Genomic DNA, 20,783 nt, shown 5'->3' with positions numbered 1-20,783 from the left:
TACAGATAGCCCTTGTTGTAACTTTGTATATAATAACATAGCAAACAAGTTATACTCTGCCTGTAAGTTGGGCTGTCGGACTGTGGATTGGGTTATTCACAACTCGGATACTGTTGCCACAAAAACTCAGTATGTATTTTGAGGTCTTGGTTGCGTTTTAGGAGTGACATATCTGAGAGTTGCTCTTGGATGCTATTGGTTAGCTGCGTTCCCTTAGTTCAAAATTAAGAGCGGCTAACGCAGATAGCAATTTAGTAACTTCGTTAATATTCAAACAAAACTGACTCTGAAGGTCTTTTTAGTGTTGATATTACTCTTTTCATTTATTAAACTTTAAATGCATCAGATATTAATCTATAGCAACTTCTAAACAGTCATTTTTGTGCTCAAATATGGTTACACTGTATAATCTTCTGATCTCATAAAATTTTCATTAAGACACTTCAACCTGGTAGAGGTGAACTTGGTTTGTTTGTTGCATACTTGTTATGTTTATCATGTGAAGCCATTTGTGTCGCATCTTTCTACTTACATACTCAACTGAATGATTGGGTAATACGACCAAACAGTTATAATTATTTTGTTACATTTATAGGTGTTCATTTTTTAATTTGTCAGACGTATTATTCTTTGAAATATCCTATTAGTGAAACCTTTCTGATTGCTCTTTTCAACAGTGTTGAGAAAAGCATCTTTATCTTAATTATCTTTGCGACAAGTGATATATTAAGGTCTTCATAAGGCTCAACCAACGCGTTATATCTTAAGCTATTACTTGGGCCTGTCTTCTGGACAGCCTTACTTTGGATTTTATTTCGGCTTCTGATTTTCATCTCGATGGTTTGAAATCTTCAAATTTTTCTTTTCCTTATGGGGTCCAAATCAGTGTCTATTTTGTGATGCTGTCCTCTTCTTCATTTACCACAGAACTTTTCCAATTCAAACTCCTAGTTATCACTACCACGTGTCTTCTTCTCCCATATTTCTTCTTACTTTTCTGTTTGAGGTATCTTTGAGATATTATAGTGTAAAAAAAATTATTTTAAGGCTTCCTGGCACTTTATTTCGCTCTTTTACATAAGCCTGATCCATAGAACAATGTGTATTTTACATTGATATTGAAGAACAGAAGGGAGTAAGTGTTTGGAATTAAGCACAAAGCTACACAAAAGCTACCTGTGCTCTGCTTACCGTAGGTATCGAATTCTAGTTTCTAGCTGAGCGAGCCCACAGACATACCGCTGTGCCACTGGGGGCAAGAGCAGCAGTCTGATGTTGAGAAATACCTTATTGAATCTCATTTTCACAATGCTTTTCGTTGTTGAAAATGAATTTGTAGCTTTGTTAATCCGAGAATTCATATCAATATGTATTCCTTTCTGTTCCTTAACTATGCTTTCCGGGCATACAAACTGGCTAACGACTTCTACTTGCTAATTTATTCGTAGCTGTGCCTGTGTATTTAGATTAATATTCATCTATGTTATCTTGTTGGTGTTAACTTTTAACCGGTTCTCTGGTAATTGCAACGTACTCGCGGTTTTTCTCTTTCACCTGATGTGAGGTGCTGAATATGAGGCTGAAGTAAGCAGCTTAGCCAGATTTTTAAAACAGGACCTAAGTGTCCACTTGATGTCTAAGCGTATGTTATCTGTGGGCTCCGTCATAACTCAGATGGTAACTACCATGAATATTAGTAATGAGAGCATACGTCCGTCTCTAACGACACTATTGACAACTATCACGATCTTTTGTCATGTATTATACTACAGATGAAGTCTTTATACAGTACACATATCATGCAAATCCACAAAGTTGAGATATGATCAAGACTTCCATTCTAATGTGTGTTCTGTAATATTCCTTAATGCAAAAATTTGATTGCTATAAGCTTTCATATGAAAACCGTTTTCCTCATCATGGAATTGCTGGTTCAGATTTTTTGTATTCTATTTAGAATACACCAAGAGAAGCCTTTGATTCTATGAACAACAATGTAATGCCTTTTCTGCTGTTGCATTTTGCGTTGCTCCCCCTTCTTTGAGAGCACGACTATCAGCCGTCCATGCCAATCTATTGCCAAATCATTTTAGATTCAAGTAAACAATACATACACAATGTTAATTGTAGTAACTATCTGTTTTCAGTTAGTTATTTGAAGTTGAGCACAAAGTTACTCTGCCCACCGCGAGTGTTGAAATTTGGTTTGTAGCGTTGCAAGTTCTCATACATACCGCTGTGTCGTTGGGGGGAGGTGTTATCTCCTTTCAAATTGATTTATGCTTTAGTGATCCTTCCGTGTGGATCACAACTTCCAGAGTATCAGGTTCAAAAGTGATGGACTGTGCATGTATCTTCCTTTCAAGATCTTGTTGAAATGTTGCACTCTTCTATCCATTTGATTCCCCACATTTATAACTAGACTGTCTTGTCTTTTATATGAATTGAAAGTCGTTTTAGCTGTCTTCCTGACCTTTTAGTGGTACTGCATAGAGCTTCGATGCCATCTTAGTGTCTCTCTCAGCTTCTTCACCCTAAACGTTCCATATAAATTTTTTTCCCTTTGCTTAGCACTTTTCCTTGTATTTACGTTGTACAGTTGCTGAAGTTCCCTCACTTAATACACTAAAATTCAACTCATCACATATTTCTTTGTCCCTTTCCTCTCTTCTATTAACTTTCATGTCCTTTCTGAGATCCATTGTTTTATCGTATTCCTGGCAATACCTACCACCGCTTCTGCTACCTCCGGGAATTCATTTGTGACAGGTACTTCCCACAGGTACTCCATTCCAGTCTTTTCCCATTTACTTCTTCTAAACCTATAATCTCTTCTCTAGCTTCAAACAGAAACATTACTTAATTTCGCGGTCTATGAAACATTATACTGAATTTTTCTTTATTCCTATACATTTTGTTTATGGACATTAATCCGTATCTCCGCGAGCCTAGGTGTCGACTAGTGGCCTTCTTCACTTGCGCTTTATTGTAATGCGGTGTATTTCATTGTTATTTTTCTGGTCTGGTGAAACCGATATCTGTTTGTCAATTGTTTTGTGTGGAAAGATGGTGTATTCTATCATTAAACTGTTCAACCAACAGAAATATGCGTACAGTTTACCATCCTCATTCAACTTTCCTGTACCGTGTTTCGGCTTGAAGTTCAGTAATCTGTGATTCAGGTTTATATCACAACCGTTGAAGATGAAACTACAAAAAAATATTTCCCTCAACATCAAGGTACTCATGGAGGGGACCAAATTCCAAACAAGAGTTACATATATTATTCTGCAGTAATTGCAGAGTTTACCCCAAAAATATATAAGGATTTTTCTTTGTGAGAGAGACAAATAAACTGAGTTTTTCTTTATTGTGTAAATAAAGCAACACATGTTGCTCGGTAACTTCTTGCTAAATAATTGTAGTCGATGGTTGCATTTTCGTGGATGTTGACTCCATCATGCTGTTGTGTCTTTGAACAAGACAACTTGACTCATTTGTTACAACCTAACCAGCTATATAATGGGTACCAGCTGTTAGCTAGTGGTTAATCTGCGATGGTTTGTTTGTTTTGAATTTCGCGCAAAGTTACTTGAGGGCTATCTGCGCTAGCCGTTTATATTTTAGCAGTGTAAGACTGGAGAGAAGGCAACTAGTCATTACGACCCACCGCCAACTCTAGGGCTGCTCTTTTATCAACGAATGGTGGGACTGACCGTCACATTATAACACCCCCACAGCTGAAAGGGCGAGCATGTTTGTTGTGATGGAGATTCGAACTCACGACCCTCTGATTTCGAGTCGATTGCCTTAACCACCTAACCATGCCAGGTCTAATCTGCGATGGACTGACATTCCATCCAAGGAGAATGTGCTACCGTTCCAATCCATCAGTGTCGCTTGAAATCAGAGTTCGAAAGCACCGATCCTTGTGCCTTGTAAAAGCGCGACAAAGGTTTAATTTTGAAACTTTAACACATTGGAAAGAACGAACAAAAATTTTTATTCCTACAATTAATAAAAAACAAAAATGCACGTACCCACTGCGAAAGAGTAGATGCGTCTCTTTTTTTTTTTTTTCCTTTAGTTTGTGTTTAGTCTTGCTTTTTTGTTTTTAGGATTGAATATTACCAAACTAAACATTGTGATTATCCAAACAAAAAGTAGGTTCTTCCTATAGGTGGACTTAAATCAGGAAAGCGCGATAGAATATAAAATATTAACACGCTTTCTTTGTCCAGTGAACAACATTACCCTGTGACCTCTCTTCCTTCACAGCATTTGTCGCTTGTCACTTTCAGACAACTTCAAAATCGATCACTTAAGGGCATTCCAACTCTAACTGTTCAGCTGGAATGTTTTATGTAATGTTTATATATCTGTGCAGACAAAGGAGGCGTCACATACTAAAAAAAGAACAAAGTAATGTTAGTAACTGTATTAAACTCGTGTTGCTGCAATGATAGTATGGAAATTGAATAGTCTAAAATTTTGAAGATTTCTATATCACTGTAGAAGATATGACACATGCTATATCCGCATATACCAAACACCTACAAACACCTGTATAAGTAGTCTCAAAGAATGATGTTTTGGTAGTAACAGGAGATTTAGATGCCAAAGTTGGAACGTACACCACCGACAGAACTGAGTTCCTGAGAAAGGATGTCATGAGAGGGAAGCATGAGTGAGCGTAAAAAACTAATTGACGAATTCTTTGTTAATTTGTCGATTTTTGGAAGTACCAGAGTGAACATTAAACTTCCGCTGACTTGTATTACAAGAACTTAGGTGGAAATTTCGTAGGTTCTAGAAACGATTAGATCGCATTAGTGTAGCGATTTGATTCACTAGAGAATATTATTATTTTGTATAAATAATACAGATATTTTGATTATTTTTATGTGTTGTAATATTTACTTACAGCTGCACGAGGGCTGTTTACACTAGCTGTCTATAATTTTGAGCTGATACACTAGAGGGAAGCGAGTTAGTCAACAACACTCACCGACGGTCCTTGAATTTCTTTTGTATAATCGAAAAATGCAATCTGACTGTTATTCTTACAACACTTCCACGGTCCGAAAATATGATGTGCAATTCTAGGGGCAGTGAGACATGTAAAGTGGACCTTCAAGTTCACAGTCCGGCATTCTAACCTCTGAACCACGTTTGGTCAAATCTTTGCATGTGACTTCTCCTCATAAAAGATATTAAAGATATTATGAATACATAAATAAAAAAGTCATTACTAACAATATTATTTATATGTTTGATGCCCTATCTTTTAATCAGATAAAATATTTCAATTGTCATGCTTCGTCAAACAGTGACTATAGTGTAGCAGAAAGTGATAAGGAACCAAGCGTTATGTTTTGATATATTAACCAAATGTTAGGAATTACACAAAAAAGGTACAAAACACTTACATTATAGTTTTACAATACGTGTCGAAAGTCTTTAAAATAGGCATGTGGGTTGACTGATTCTTTATATTTTTTACGAGGTGGAATATTCATATACGATAAAAAACAAGAGCGTACAGTTTTGTACAAATCTGATTGTGACACGAAAAGAAAAGCTCAAATCTTGTGATTTTTCCTGCAAGGTGTCATCACACAGGACTAATAACTTCCCACTTGCAGTTGAGCTGTGGATTCTCAGACAAGCAATCTTGTTTTCCTGATAGATTTCGTAGGATATGGTTGCGTGAACATAACGTATTGGAATTTGGTGATCTACAGACTGATACGTCTTCGCTCAAATAAAAACAAGTCCTCTGATTAAAAAGCAAGAAAATATGATATTCCAGACATTCTGCAATTATTAAACCTATTTTTAGCGCGGATCACGTTTATTATTGATTAAATACGTGTGTGTAGAAAATGCAATCTGGAATATCATCGCAGACCCGAAAATAAGAAATATATATACATATTGTTGTTACAAGATTTTGATCTATATATGTAAAAACGGCTCGCTTGGGTTGAGAAATTTTTTTACGTAGAGGAGTGAACAACGTTTCGATCTTCTTCGGTCATCGTCAGGTTCACAAAGAAAGAAAGAGGTAGCTGACCGGAAGGTGACCACATGTTTGAAAGGGGTTGTGTAACTGAGTGTCGGAATGTAGAGGGCGGGCTTAGATGTTTGAATATATAATTTTATATTATTTTTTTTATTATTATTCATTATATTATTTTTTAATATAGGAATAAAGGTGTTTCTTTGTATTGGTTTATTTTGGGCTTAAGTTGTTATATAAGTAAGGCTTTAATTTTGCGTTTGATTATGTTTGTTTATTTAATATTTGAGTGTTTTCTATGGTTATGTTGTGTTTATTTGACTTGCAGTGTTCGAAAACGTGTGAAGGTGACTTTTTATGTTCTTTAAATCTGGTTTCCATTTTTCTACTTGTTTCACCAATATAGAAGTCGTGGCAGTTATCACATTGTATTTTATAAATAATGTTGGTGTGATGTTTGTCAGTGTAGTTTTTACATAGTATAGACCTCAGTTTTGTGTCTGGTTTTTAATAAATATGGTATTAACTGGAATGTCATCTTTTGTTACTAGTTTTTGCCAAATGTTGGTTATTTTTCTGCTGATGTCGGGAATATGTGGTATGCAGCAGTAAGACAGAAAGCAAAATCAGCCAACAAAAGTAAATATATCTCACGAATCAAAAAATCACGAAACCATATACTGCTGCATATCATATATGCCTGACATCAGCAGACAAATAACCAACATTTGGCAAAAACTAGTAACAAAATATGACATTCCAGTTAATACCATATTTATTAAAAAACCGGGCACAAAACTGAGGTCTGTACTATGTAAAAACTACACTAATAAATATCACACCAATATTATTTATAAAATACAATTTGATAACTGCCACGACTTCTATATTGGGAGAAACAAGTAGAGAAATGGAAACCAGATTTAAAGAACACAAAAAGTCACCTTCACACGTTTTCGAACACTGCAAGTCAAATAAACACAACATAACCATAGAAAACATTCAAATACTAAATAAAGAAACAAACATAAACAAACGCAAAATTAAAGAAGCCTTACTTATACAACAACTTAAACCCAAAATAAACCAATATAAAGGAATGCCTTTATACCTATATTAAATATAATAAAATAAATAATATAGAATTATATATTCAAACATCTAAGCCCGCCCTCTACATTCTGACATTCAGTTACATAACCCCTTTCAAACATGTGGTCAGCTTCCGGTCAGTTACCTCTTTCTTTCTTTGTGAACCTGACGATGACCGAAGAAGGTCGAAACGTTGTTCACTCCCCTACGTAAAAAATTTTCTCAACCCGTTTGTTTTGTTTGTTTGTTTGGGAATTTCGCACAAAGCTACTCGAGGGGTATCTGTGCTAGCCGCCCCTAATTTAGCAGTGTAAGACTAGAGGGAAGGCAGCTAGTCATCACCACCCACCGCCAACTCTTGGGCTACTCTTTTACCAACGAATAGTGGGATTGACCGTCACATTATACACCCCCCACGGCTGGGAGGGCGAGCATGTTTAGCGCGACGCGGGCGCGAACCCGCGACCCTCGGATTACGAGTCACACGCCTTACGCGCTAGGCCATGCCGGGCCTTTTTTCAACCCAAACGAGCCGTTTTTACATATATATTTCTCTACAAGTGGGTTTTCTCGACATCACTGATTAAGATTTTGATCTTTTCTTAACCTTTTACTATTTTTGTATGGTTGTAGAAGAAAGTACAATTGAAATAGCCTAAAAATAATTATTATACAATTAAATCACTATCGAAGTACTTACGAGCTAACAGAAACGCATATTAATATGGTTCTGTTAATGGTTTGTTTTGTTTTGAATTTCGCGCAAAGTTACTTGAGGGCTATCTGCGCTAGCTGTCCCTAATTTAGTAGTGTAAGACTAGAAGGAAGGCAGCTAGTCATCGCCAGCCATTGCCAACTCTGGGCTATTCTTTTACCAACGAATAGTGGGATTGACCAGCCTTTATAACGCCCAGTCGGCTGAAAGGGCGAGCATGTTTGGTGTTACTGGAATTCGAACCCGTCACCTTCAGATTACGAGTAAGAGCCTTAACAACCTGGCCATGCCGGTCCTAGTTTTATTAAATCTATTTTGATTTTGTATATTGCTGATTACAATGGTTCAAAAAATGAGGCGTCAAAATTTTGATTAAAGAAAGCTAATTTTATTTCATTATAATATTTGTTCCTTACAATTGTCACCTTAATTCACACACACACACACACACACACACACACACACACACACACACAGAGAGAGAGAGAGAGAGATTAATTAAAAATAATAAGTGTATTGTTAAGTCTGTTTTTTTCGTCACATTATGTATATCGGTACAAACAAAGTATTTAAGTTCTATGTAGATTTGGTACAAGGGTATGTTTTGGTTTCTTTTTATTCGTTTTTGTTGTAAGATTTCTCGCTCTCGCGTATAATCCTTCTGTTTTATAAAATTATACGTTTAACTTGGAAATAGTAGCTGTACTTTGAATTTATTTGATTTTTAAAATATCACTTTCTTTATATGTAAATGTTTCAAATATTTTGTTTCAGGATGATGGATTCTGTGTTTTCTTGGCAAATGCTTCTTGAATTACTTTAAAATCATAGGAAAGTTCTTCTATCACCCTCAGGTTTTTACAATTTGTTGTGTAAGAGTCTTTAATCTTTACTTCATTATACTACTTGAAGGCATGAAGATGAATTTTAAAATTTACTGACCTAATTATGGGCTTTTCATATTACTTGTCACTGCCTACTGAATACATGTCAGATGAAAACAGGCTGCCAACGAACGTCAATGCTTCATTCTGTGATCACAGGAACCCTTTATTATAATATATTTTAAAACTAGAGCCAAATACTGACTTCGGAAATGAGAAATCTCATTTTCTCACCATTAAATCACGCAAGAATCACAAATTATTCATGTCGACTCTTCCCAGCTTATTTGGACGCACGTTTTATATATATATGTTATAACCATAAATTTTTAAGCTATAATCAAAACGCATTAAAATTAAACATAATATTCTGCATATTTTAAAAACGATCCTAGGGTACAAGCTACAATGTGGGATTATAAAATGTATCCTTGGATTTGAGGGTGACTGAAGAAGTAGGATCCACATTGCAGTGGGGATACCATCTATCAGTCTTAACTTACAATTCGCTAATTTCACATAAGAAGATTAGAAATTAGGAGAGCGAGATGTGGGTGAATTAAATAAATACAAAGAAAGTAAAAGAGAAATTTTACAAACATTACTAATAATTATTCTTAGTTAAAAATAAGGTCATTTAAGAACTTGGCACTAATTTATGCGGATGTACACCTTGAGCCGCATATAAAAGCACGACTGTCACTGTTACTTTGCTGATCTGCTAATTAGTGCCTCTACTATATTGGAGACAGGAATGCTAACTTTAAGAGGTAAGTTTTGTCTTACTTACCCCCACCAAGATGGTGGTACCTTATTTTCCTTATTTTTGATTTTCATTTTTTATTTTATTTTTCCTTTTTCTTGTTCTTATTTTAACGTGGGATAGCAGTCACCTACCCACGACTGTCTGCAGGCAGTGAAGGATGATATAGATGTGGGAAGTTGTGGGCTTGTGCACCCACATCTCGCGCTCCTAATTTCTAATTTTCTTATGTGAGACTAGCGAATTGGAGGTTTAAGACTGATAGACGGTGTATTCCACTGCAATGTGGGTCCTATTTCCTCAGTTACCTCCAAAACCTGGAATACATTTTATAATCCCTCGTTGTAGCTTGTACCCTTGGATCTTTTTTTTTAAAATATGCATAGTATTTTGTTTAATTTTAATGTGTTTTGTTTATGGTTATAAATTAATCAGAGGTTGGGATTTGCTGTTTTTAACGCAGCCCTTCTTCATGATTTTATTTAGTTATTTGACTTCATTTGAGTACATTTATTGAATTTCACTAATATATATATATATATATATATATATATATATCAAATCTTAAATTATAATCCAAGTATTGCAAAGACAAAACACACAGAAATAAAAATAAATTCCGAAAAAAACCTATAAAGTTATAAGTGGTATACACTCCGATTACGAATTTATAGGATTTTGGCATTTATATTTATTTCGGTAATTTTTTACGGGACCGGCATAGCGAGGTGGTTAGGGCACTCGATTCGTAATCTAAGGGCCATGAGCTCAAATCCCTTTCGCACCCACATGCTCGCCCTTTCAGCCGAGGGGGCGTTATAATGTGACAGTCAATCCCACTATTCGTTGATAAAATAGTAGTGCAAGAGTTAGCAATAGATGGTGATGACAAGCTGTCTTCCCTCTAGGCTTACACTGCTAAATTAGGGATGGCTAGCGCAAATAGTTCTCGTGTAGCTTTACGCGAAATTCAAAAACAAAGAAACAATTTTTTTTTATTTGCGCGTAGTTGGTTCGTATTTTAAAGGGCGCAGATAGCCTAGTTGCTTTGCACCGTAAAACACCAAAGCAACCAAACAATCGTATTTTAAATTTTGATATGTATATATATTTCACGCCATTGTTTCGTGGTTGATGATAACATCACATGGTGATCATAAGTCCATATTTTATATGTTTATTTATAAAATACAGATACTAATTCAATGAAGAAAACCTAACGATATCTTTCAATTAAGATAATAAATTTAGCGATTTTAGAACACAAGGAATTTTGATAAGACTCTCTTAAAATCACCTTCTTATTGGCAGGCGAATTATTTTTGAAGATTGATTGACCATGCCATGGTTTTACACAATTTCTACGACACTAATTTGAAAGAGACAAAATGACTAGAGAAATTATGGCAAAAGAAATAACGTAAAATATGTGAATATTTATATTAATATCTAAGGAAACCAATTAAGGTTTTTACTGAACATCTCATCTCTCAAGACAGTTTTATTTTTGAACGCAACAGCTGTCATTGTATGACTCATTTGTAATAAGTCTTTTGAACTGACAAATGACTTCACATAACCTATTATTTATTTTTGCCTGACCTGTCACTATCACATGGCTCGCATTTGTGTGATTGAACATTTTTTATCATGTGAATAATATGACTTTGATCTGAGAGTTTATAATTCTATGAATGGGAGAACTAATGGCTCTTGTCATGTGAAACGTGTTTATGAGTAATTTGATGAATTCTATAATGTAATACATCTACTTGATATCTTTCACCTAACACTCGTAATCAAGCAAAACGTAGGTTTGCGTGTATCGTAACATAGTCACGTGAACTGTTTGTCCTTTATTAAGTAATAACGTTTGTGTCCTTACTATTCTAACAATACTAAGCTTTACTTTACTGTGTGTGTGATTTAATACTCCGATTATGATGTTTGTATGTTCCTCTATAAATATTTCTGTAATTGTTATAAGGTATCTAGTGCCATTGATCGGACACGCAGATTAAGAGTCGAGTGCCCTAACCACCATGCCTTGCTAGACCTGTCAGCTCAGTAGTTGATTGGTTAGTTGTCTTAAGCGGGTTGAGGGATTTTAAGATGAAGTAAAATTTAAAGTAAATAAGTGAGATACAAGTATTTGACTGTAATTTGTAAAATTTTAAAAACAGATTTTTAGAGTACTTTCCAGTAAATAATACTTTCCTTTATATGAAACTGATATAAAGACATGTGAATTATATATTCGTATAACCAGCTTGAAATAATATCATTGACTTCGTTGGAATGTTACCAGAATGAAAACAAAGAAAACGGTCACGTTTCGGGTTATTCGTGCAGCTGCTTGCTTAAAACACATTCTGTCGCGCCTTTATTGATGTATATTTAACGTTATCTAAGTTCTGACACAATTTAATTTGTATTCAACGTATGTACATGTTTTGGAATTGCTTTATGCAGTGAAGAAACAGTGATATTGTAATTTTTTAAAGAAAATAATTGAAAATTGATTGATTTTCCGTTACATGTAACCCGACGCTGAAGTGACTTTAAAAGAAATGGATAAATAAATAATTTGATTAGGTAAATTTGCAATTAAAAATGTATAAGAATTCGATATTGATGTGATAAACTCCATGTAATGTTAATCCTTTTATACACGTTAGCTGGTATTTACAGATGATTAAAATTGAGTGGTAATTAATAAGTTGTTTCCTCCAAAGATTCACTCAGTCAATAAAGAGGTTAAAATAGCACTAATGTGTTGGTTGACTAAGGGATACTGAAACATGGTGTAACAGATGTTGATGACGTGTATTTTCACTTTGTTTTCACGTAACGTGTTTAATTTGTTTGTATTCCTAATTATCAAGCAATAGTGTTAAGGGTGTATAGTGTCTTAAGAAGTTTTGTGTCTGTTTGGAGTTTTTCTTTTTTTTCTTTTTTTTTGAAGCATCAGTGTTCTTATTTCATTGAAAATAATGTGTTATGGACTATGTGCGGGTAGCTGGATTTATTTAACCTTATGAAATGTATAGGAAATTGTTTGTTTATCTATTTCTAACTATTTGTAAATTTCAATTCATGAATTTGTTTGTTCACTCGTTACTATGAATATTGTAGCGAAACTTATTTGGATTAAGTATGTTTCTGTGACTAACACAAAGCAATACGATAAGCTAATACACACACCTAAATTATGAGATACTGGATAAACAGTGATTTGAACAGGCAAGTTACTTAAACAAAAATAACTTTAAAAATTAAATTCATTATTAAATCGTAGTAACTGTTCAAATTAACTTGGAACTGCTTGAATTCGTTTTTCATTACGCTGTTTGAAATAGTCACGTGTATGTATTTAAAGCACTTATTACAAACTTTAAATGTTAGAAGTGATTATGCAATGAATGTTAATAGAAAAATCTTATCTCTTCATACAAACTTTTATATTGTGCATATTTCACCTTTTCTGTCAAGTTGTTTTTGAATAAAAGTTTAGGATGAGTCAAACATTATTTTGTTGACTGGGAAAATACAAGGCACATAAGCCAACGCTATAGTCAAACTATAAAATTAAATGAAGTTAACGTATATATGATAGAGAGTGGCAGTAGAAACAGAACGAAGCAACATATATTAATGTTCTGTGATTTATTCATAGGAGTTTATTGTTGATATTTTACTTCCACTAAAATTCTTACCTCCCAAGGGACTGCCCTCCAGTGGCACAGTGATATGTCTCCGAATTGATACCGCTAAAAACCAGATTTCTGTACCCGTTGTGGGCAGAGCACAGATAGCCTATTGTGTAGCTTTGGGCTTAAGTTCAAAGAGACAATGTTCCTTAGGGACTAGTTATGTGAAGTTAAATTATTGTTCACGAGTTTTTGGGGTCTTATATTGCTATTTTTTATGTATGACCACACATCTGCCCAATTTTCGTTTCTGTAAGAATGTGCGAATCCAAATCTGATGAAGTTGTACCCTTAGTTCCACATTTCAGCATTCTCCAGTCTCTTTCAGTGCTCTCTATTTCTAGTTAGAAGTTATAACAGACAAGCTAGAATATTAAGAAGCGGGCATGAACAAATATCCAATCCGATAAAATATTAATTTTGCGATGAATTAGATAATCAGATAAAATTTCCACTAACGAATAACCTAACAATATTATTTGAGCATGATACTTATACTGGAGTGTGCGTCACACGTTATAGTTATTACATAATATAGCGTTTTGGCACTTTCTGTTACCTTTTAAATAGAGTAAACTTTTTCATCTATTAAAGAGTGGGAGCCCTGGTAATGGTTATATAGACAGGTTGTTTAAATAATTACACACCCACCTATATTACTACAGTGTATCATAGCTTCAGCGGGGATTCGGGGATTTAAAATACCACATTCCCTTTAAGGGTCTGAAATGGCCGCTCTTTCATGTAGAACTCTAAAATTTTACTAAATTAAAAATATGACTAATTAAGTAGTTTAATAATTTACTCGAATGAAGTGGTAGATCACGCCTGCGGTACATGTTCATTATGTAAATCGGAATCTAATCCAATTGGATATCCGGCTCGTCTGTTTGCTCCATTCCAACTAAGATTTTTATTTTTTTATTTTTGTTAATTTTGCACAAAGCTATACGATAGCTATCTTCGCTAGCGGTCTCTAATGTTACAGTGTAAGACTAGAGGGAAGGCAGGTAGTCATCACCATCCACCGCCAACTCTTAGGGTACTTTTTTACCTACGAATAGTGGGATTGACTGTTACAATATAACGCCCTCACAGCTGAAAGAGCGAGCATGTTTGGTACAACGGGAATTCGAACCCGAGACTCTCGGATTACGAGTCTAACGCCTTAACCCACCTAGCCATGCAGGGCCTCCTACTAAGAGACTTAGTTTGATTATTTGATGTCGCTTCCCAGTGGCACGGTCGTATGTCTGCAGACTTGCAATGCTAGAATCTGCGTTTTGATACTCGTGTAGCTTTGTGCCTAACTTCAAACAAGAGCAATATTGATATTTTAAGTTCTTCATTTGTTAATGTACTTCAACAGAGAATAACATCCCATATTTACAGTGACAAAATGATGCCTATTTGCCCCCCCCTCTAAATATGAATTCTACCCTTACACATGAATGTATTACTGCAGGCTATATCCAAAATGTGTGACATAACTTTCCTCACGTATATGTTTTTTGAGTGAAACAATGTCATCGATGTTTTTATAGTGACTTGGTAAATGAAAATGTGGAAATATTTGAACAGGGTTCATATGAGATGTGGAGTTTTGAATTAAACGAAACAAAGTACAATGAAAGAAAGTGGCGACTAAACAGTTCGGCCCAGCATGGCCAGGTGGGTTAAGGCGTGCGACTCGCAATCTGAGGGTCGCGGGTTCGCATCCCCGTCGCACCAAACATGCTCGCTCTTTCACCCGTGGGGGCGTTATAATGTACGGTCAATTTCACTATTCGTTGGCAAAAGAGTAGCCCAAGAATTGGCGGTGGGTGGTTATGACTAGCTGCCTTCCCTCTAGTCTTACACTGCTAAATTAGGGACGGCAAGCGCAGATAGCCCTCGAGTTGTTTTGCGCGAAATTAAAAGAAACAACAAACAACCAAATAGTTCATAACCGATTCTTGCGTGTTATGAATTACGCGTACATGTTGGTGTGTGTGTTTTTCTTATAGCAAAGCCACATCGGGCTATCTGTTGAGTTCACCGTGGGGAATCGAACCTTTGATTTTAGCGTTGAAATCCGTAGACCTACCCCTCTACCAGCGGGAAACGTACATGTAGGTAAAATATTTTGCCGTGAATAAACTGAGTATATATTGTAGTAATTCATCAAAGGAAAGGGGTAGAATTGACAGACTTTAAAAATAATTGCTCTAGATAATTATTGATTTATAATTTTGGTACCAGTGTAAAAAGACCTCAGTTACACTTTCAAGTGGCTTATTAAATGATATCGTTCGATTTATAATGAGGATTTGTGCGAGACAAAAAGGAAACAACAACAACAAAAACAGTGTAATCAAAATTAATACCTGTTTGGAATAAAAGTAAAATTATTAAAAATATTAGACGTTCTTCTATATTACCAAATGAACAAAATAATTCTTCATGCTATTTCGTTGAATTAACTGTTACGTATTACTATTGTAGATTCATTAACACGTTTTAACTTGCAAAAACCGCAAGCTTATATTTTAACAGCGTGTATTATATTGAATTTTGCAATTTTTTGTTTTCTGAGCTACCCCCTTACCAGCTGAAAACGAAAAATATATCTAAATAATAAATATCATATTCTACCTTACCTTTGTTATAAATGTCTTAAAGTTCAGAATGGTAATTATAAATAAGAAATTGCCATATTATCTGAAAGATGTTCCGGTTTTCACAGGAATCGAATGTTATAAAATAGGAGGTCACATAATTATATTATTTATGTTTAATAACTGGCTTGTTCAGGCAGCACTTATGAAAGTGGTGACTGACATATCCGGGAGTAGTAAGAGAATCAATGGACCGTCTAAACATTTGGTAAAAAACTAAACATTGTTTTTGACCGTTGGATTATTTATCAGTATAAACAATATATGACAGCTGAAATAGGTTCATTATTATTTTTATTACGAGGTTATTTTTAACACTTGTATGCGAATTTGTATTTTGTCCTTGTTTTACAAAGTATCATTGTATTTTTAATGACGTAGTGGCATACATATACTTGCATGCTGAAAACAAAACATTTCACTGATGACATTTGTCTTCTTAAGCGCGTGCACACTCTTGTGTTGTACTAAAATGTTTTGTAATGTTGAGTTTGTAACATAAGTTGTGTTGGCCATGTGAGAAATCTGATCCTTGGATTGCACATTCACTTCTAGATGAAATGAAAAGAATGCTTTTAGTTGTTATTGAAATGTCTGCTTTCTTAATTTTTTTATCAAATACATCTTAGTACATATTTTAGGTATTATGCAGTGTTTACTTTGAGTTTGAGTGTTTCAGATTTATTCAAAGTTTGAGAAGGGAAACATCTATATTGTATGGACAATATTGGAGAATGAACTTTTCATACGTTTAAAGAAAAAAAGAACAGTATTTGAAAATGTGAGCAGAAAAAAAATTGAATATTTGGAAAAATCAAAAGGCGCTCCTCTCAAGATTTTTCAACGCCACACATTGAAAGAAAGTGAAGAGACTGCAATTATAATGATTGGAAGAAAACCACAAAGAAAAAGAAAATTAAGCATGTGAAAAGCCTACTGCTACAACTTCCTCCCACACTGTCTCAAGAATTGAAGAAACCTACAGAAACGCGTGATAAGGACAACTCTAAAGAGGAAAAACGGACAGAAATCGAAGTTGCATATGTATTTGATTTGGGTGATAGAGTATAATGGCCAAAAATCGACTCAACGATTCCACAGTTGTTGCTCAAAATGGAATCTGTATTACTGCAAACATTTGACTGTCTCTAAAACAGAAAGGATGGGAAGTTCTCAACCAAGTATTACACACAACTACTTGTCAATAGGGAAGAAGTAACAATAAGAGAATTCGTTCAGTATTTGGTCAGATGAGATTCAGTGTTTTGTTTTTGCTGCAAGATTTTAGCACAGCTAACATTCCATTGCCCTTAAAGGGAATAGAGGATTGAAAAATTCTCAGCATTTTAAACTTAACGTGAAAAAATGTAACTCATGATGGCCGCGCTGAACTTGTAGTCTTTGTAAGGCTGTGCCCTGCTTTTAATAAATCTAATGATATTGTATAATAACTCGACATTGTACTCATGTTTTAATCTGTTGATTTTTTATGCTGGATGTGTCACATCTTCTGTTGCATTCGTATTGTTTCATTCACAATGTGACAACATAGACATAAAATAATCAAATTAAATATTTCAGTGTCTTAACGATAAAACGTATCTGAACAACTTTATAATATATATATAAAAGCAAGAAGTAACTGGAAATTAAAGGTGATGTTTACTGAGCACTAAATGAGACTACTTACTAATGTTTGTGGATTACAAACAAAGCTAAAAGTGTGGAACATATATGAGAAAGAGCTTGATATTTCATGTGCATGCTTGACGTAGGTTTTGAGTGTACGGTTCATTGCACAGAGAAGACAGTACCAGTAAGGTTGAACAACTGTTTGTTTATCTACTTCCCTTTTCCATTTTTATTTTAAATAAAGTTGTATCCATAAGCGTCGAGATTATCGACAATATCTAATCAAAACTATGGTAATTCTATAGCTTAGAACTAAAAAGTAACTTGTACATTGATAACAATAACTCTACCTAGCATATTGTTTAAAAGTGCGTCATGTAATAAATTAACACATTCACACAAAACTAAATTATTACAGTGTATTGGACTAATCACGTGGATACTCGTAATATTAATATTTTATCTGTAAACCAAGTGAGGTTAACACAGATGAGGATATTTAGATTAGTTAGTCCTAAATTCAGATTCTAAGCTAACAGTGCAAAAACCTTTTCATAAATTAAAAAATTGAATAACACTAATAATACTATATAATACAAATAATAATAAAATGACAATTTATATAATTATTTTAGCTGAGAATATTAAAGAGGCTGACTTTAAAGAAAATTGTTATATGCTATTATTTAGCATGTATTATAAATTTTGAAGCTTTTCAAAGTGTGACCATGCTGAAGAAATCGACTGTTCAAATCGTTTCTTGACAGTGATGCCAGTTCTGCAAATATTTTTTTTTTTTTTACAGAAACATAGTCGAGTGACTGCGAAATTGGTTTAAACCAGTTTTTCTCGGACTTGTTACAAGTGTGTATATGTATACAATTTCAAAAAAAAACAAACAAAAACATATTATCTGCAACACATGCAAAAAGCTGGTTATTTGTCAGAAATAAATTTCGATATATATCTGAGAAACATATCAATAACTTTTAATGGAAACGAGTTTTATTAAACAATGTGAATTAAACTACATTTGAAAGATTTCTAAGCGAAGTAGAATACATGGTGAAAGGACACAAATCCTACATTTGCGACGTACAAAATTCATAACACATAAGACGTTACAAGTTAAAACATATCTCGGTTGTCGAACATAAACTCGGTTTACGAACCAAGCTGTCGTGTCGCGAACCCCCGAAATAACCCGATCATGAATTCTATCGTGTATCAGAGGGTGCTTGAGGATCGTGTGAGACCATCTGTAAGAAAAGTAAAGCTGAAGCGAACCTGGACCCTGCAACACGACAATGACCCAAAACATATCAGTAAATCCACCAAGGACTGGCTGAAAACTAAGAAATGGAGAGTCCTGGAATGGCCGAGTCAAAGCCCAGATGTTAATCCCATTGAGATGCTGTGGGGTGACTTGAAACGGGCTGTACATGCAAGAAACCCCTCAAACATCTCACAACTGAAAGAATTTTGCATTGAAGAGTGGGTCAAACTTTCTTCAGACCGATGTCAGAGACTGGTAGATGGCTACAAGAAGCGTCTCACTGCAGTTATTTCAACCAAAGGGGGTAACACTAGCTATTAGGGAGTAGGGCGTCCTAACTTTTTCCTCAGTTAGAATATGCATTTTTGTGAAATTACATTTACAGAAGATCTTGAAACGTCTTTTCTTCAGTTTTAATTGTTTAGTTATATTCCTATAATCTCTCAGCATTGTTTAAATTGAGATTAAATATCTATATATCCAAAAATGTTACAAAAATACACAGGCTTTCCTAGGGTGTCTTAACTTTTTCACATGACTGTAAGTATTATTATATAGGTGTAAATAAGCAATATTTTAACTTAAAATGCTTCATAATGCGTAATTTTTGGAGATCTGTAACGGATTAATTTAATTTGCAGTATTTCTTGTGGGAAAAATTGATTCGGTTTTCGAACAGCCTTCTGGAACGGATTAAGTTCGAGAACCGAGGTACCACTGTGTAGTGTAGTACGTGAAAAATATTCCTCTTCACAATTGTTTGTTTGCTTTTCGAATTTCGCGCAAAGCTACACGAGGTTCATCTGCGCTAGCCGGCCCTAATTTAGGATTGTGAGACAAGCGGGAAAGCAGCTAGTCATAACCACCCTCCGCCAACTCTTGGGCTACTCTTTTACCAACGAATAGCGGTATGGACTGTACCATTATAACGCCCCAGCGGCTGAAAGGGCGAGCATGTTTGGTGCGACGGGGATTCGAACCCACGATCCTCGGATTACGAGTCGAGTACCTTAACAACCTGGCCATGCCAGGCCCTCTTCACAGTGACCATCGAAAAACTACAAAATACAACAATCTGTTAATCTGACTGCACACTTTTAAACTCTTTAAGAACACTGAATTCTTTTCTAAGATTTTTTGCTTTCAGATCTTTCATTGCAAATTTATTGCCCTGTAGTATTTATATACTCTTATTTTTATCTCAGTCACAACTTTTCTGATACAGTAAAGATTGAGAATAATAAAATCCTTAAATATCTACCCCCTGCGAATTAGCAGTAGTTATGAGGTATTATAACGCTAAAATTCGAAGTTCTTTTCTCGTTATGAGCACAACATAAATAATGCATTGTGAGACTTTGAGCTTAATAACAAACTTTGATAGATTTTGATAAATCTTACATTTTCTGGAGATATTGACTTGCAATTAAACTAATTAACTATCTTAACTGAAAACAACTTTATTTTGTATCATATTACTGTCTATGCAATTGTAATTATATAAACAAACCTGGAATTTAAAAAAAACGAAAAGTGGGGAATATAGTGATAATGTGTACATGTATTAAGAGACTACGTATGTTAATTGGTAAATTGGTATCATTAAATGATAAAATGTACATATATTAGGAGAGAAGTGGAGATATGCTATATTACAGTGTGTACCTCCTATTAAGTGATAATATGGATTTCTCTGTTTAATCGATAAAAGTTGAATCATTTGTCTCTATTTTTGTGTCTCGTTAAATAATTCTGGAGATGAGGAAGTCTGTTTACAAAGTTATTTTGCCTTTTATGAAATTTCTATCTGCCCATGTATGAACAATGTTTCTAAAATATCAGCTCATATATCATTGAATCAAAGAGCGTTATTGAGAATGCCTATTATAAAAGCAATATCTTCTATCGTTGTAAAATTTCTGTATTATAAAGTTCATGGTAATTAAGTGGCATTATACCTTTTGCATGTGTTTGTTATAGAAAAGGTAGGTGATTTTTAAATAAATGCTTTCTCACAACGTTTTAAATTCAG

At 34.5% G+C, this 20,783-nt stretch overlaps 1 protein-coding gene across 3 annotated transcripts in view; it reads left to right on the top strand.

The window, feature by feature from the left end:
* The window catches only part of LOC143237668 (protein turtle-like), a 254,760-nt gene that overhangs the window by 11,347 nt on the left and 222,630 nt on the right, over positions 1-20,783 (top strand). The gene's annotated exons all lie outside the window — the stretch shown is intronic.

Source organism: Tachypleus tridentatus, chromosome 13 (genome assembly GCF_004210375.1).
Source record: "Tachypleus tridentatus isolate NWPU-2018 chromosome 13, ASM421037v1, whole genome shotgun sequence".
NCBI lineage: Eukaryota > Metazoa > Arthropoda > Merostomata > Xiphosura > Limulidae > Tachypleus > Tachypleus tridentatus.
The sequence above is the reverse complement of the archived record's forward strand: the minus strand, read 5'-3'. Positions and strand labels throughout refer to the sequence as shown.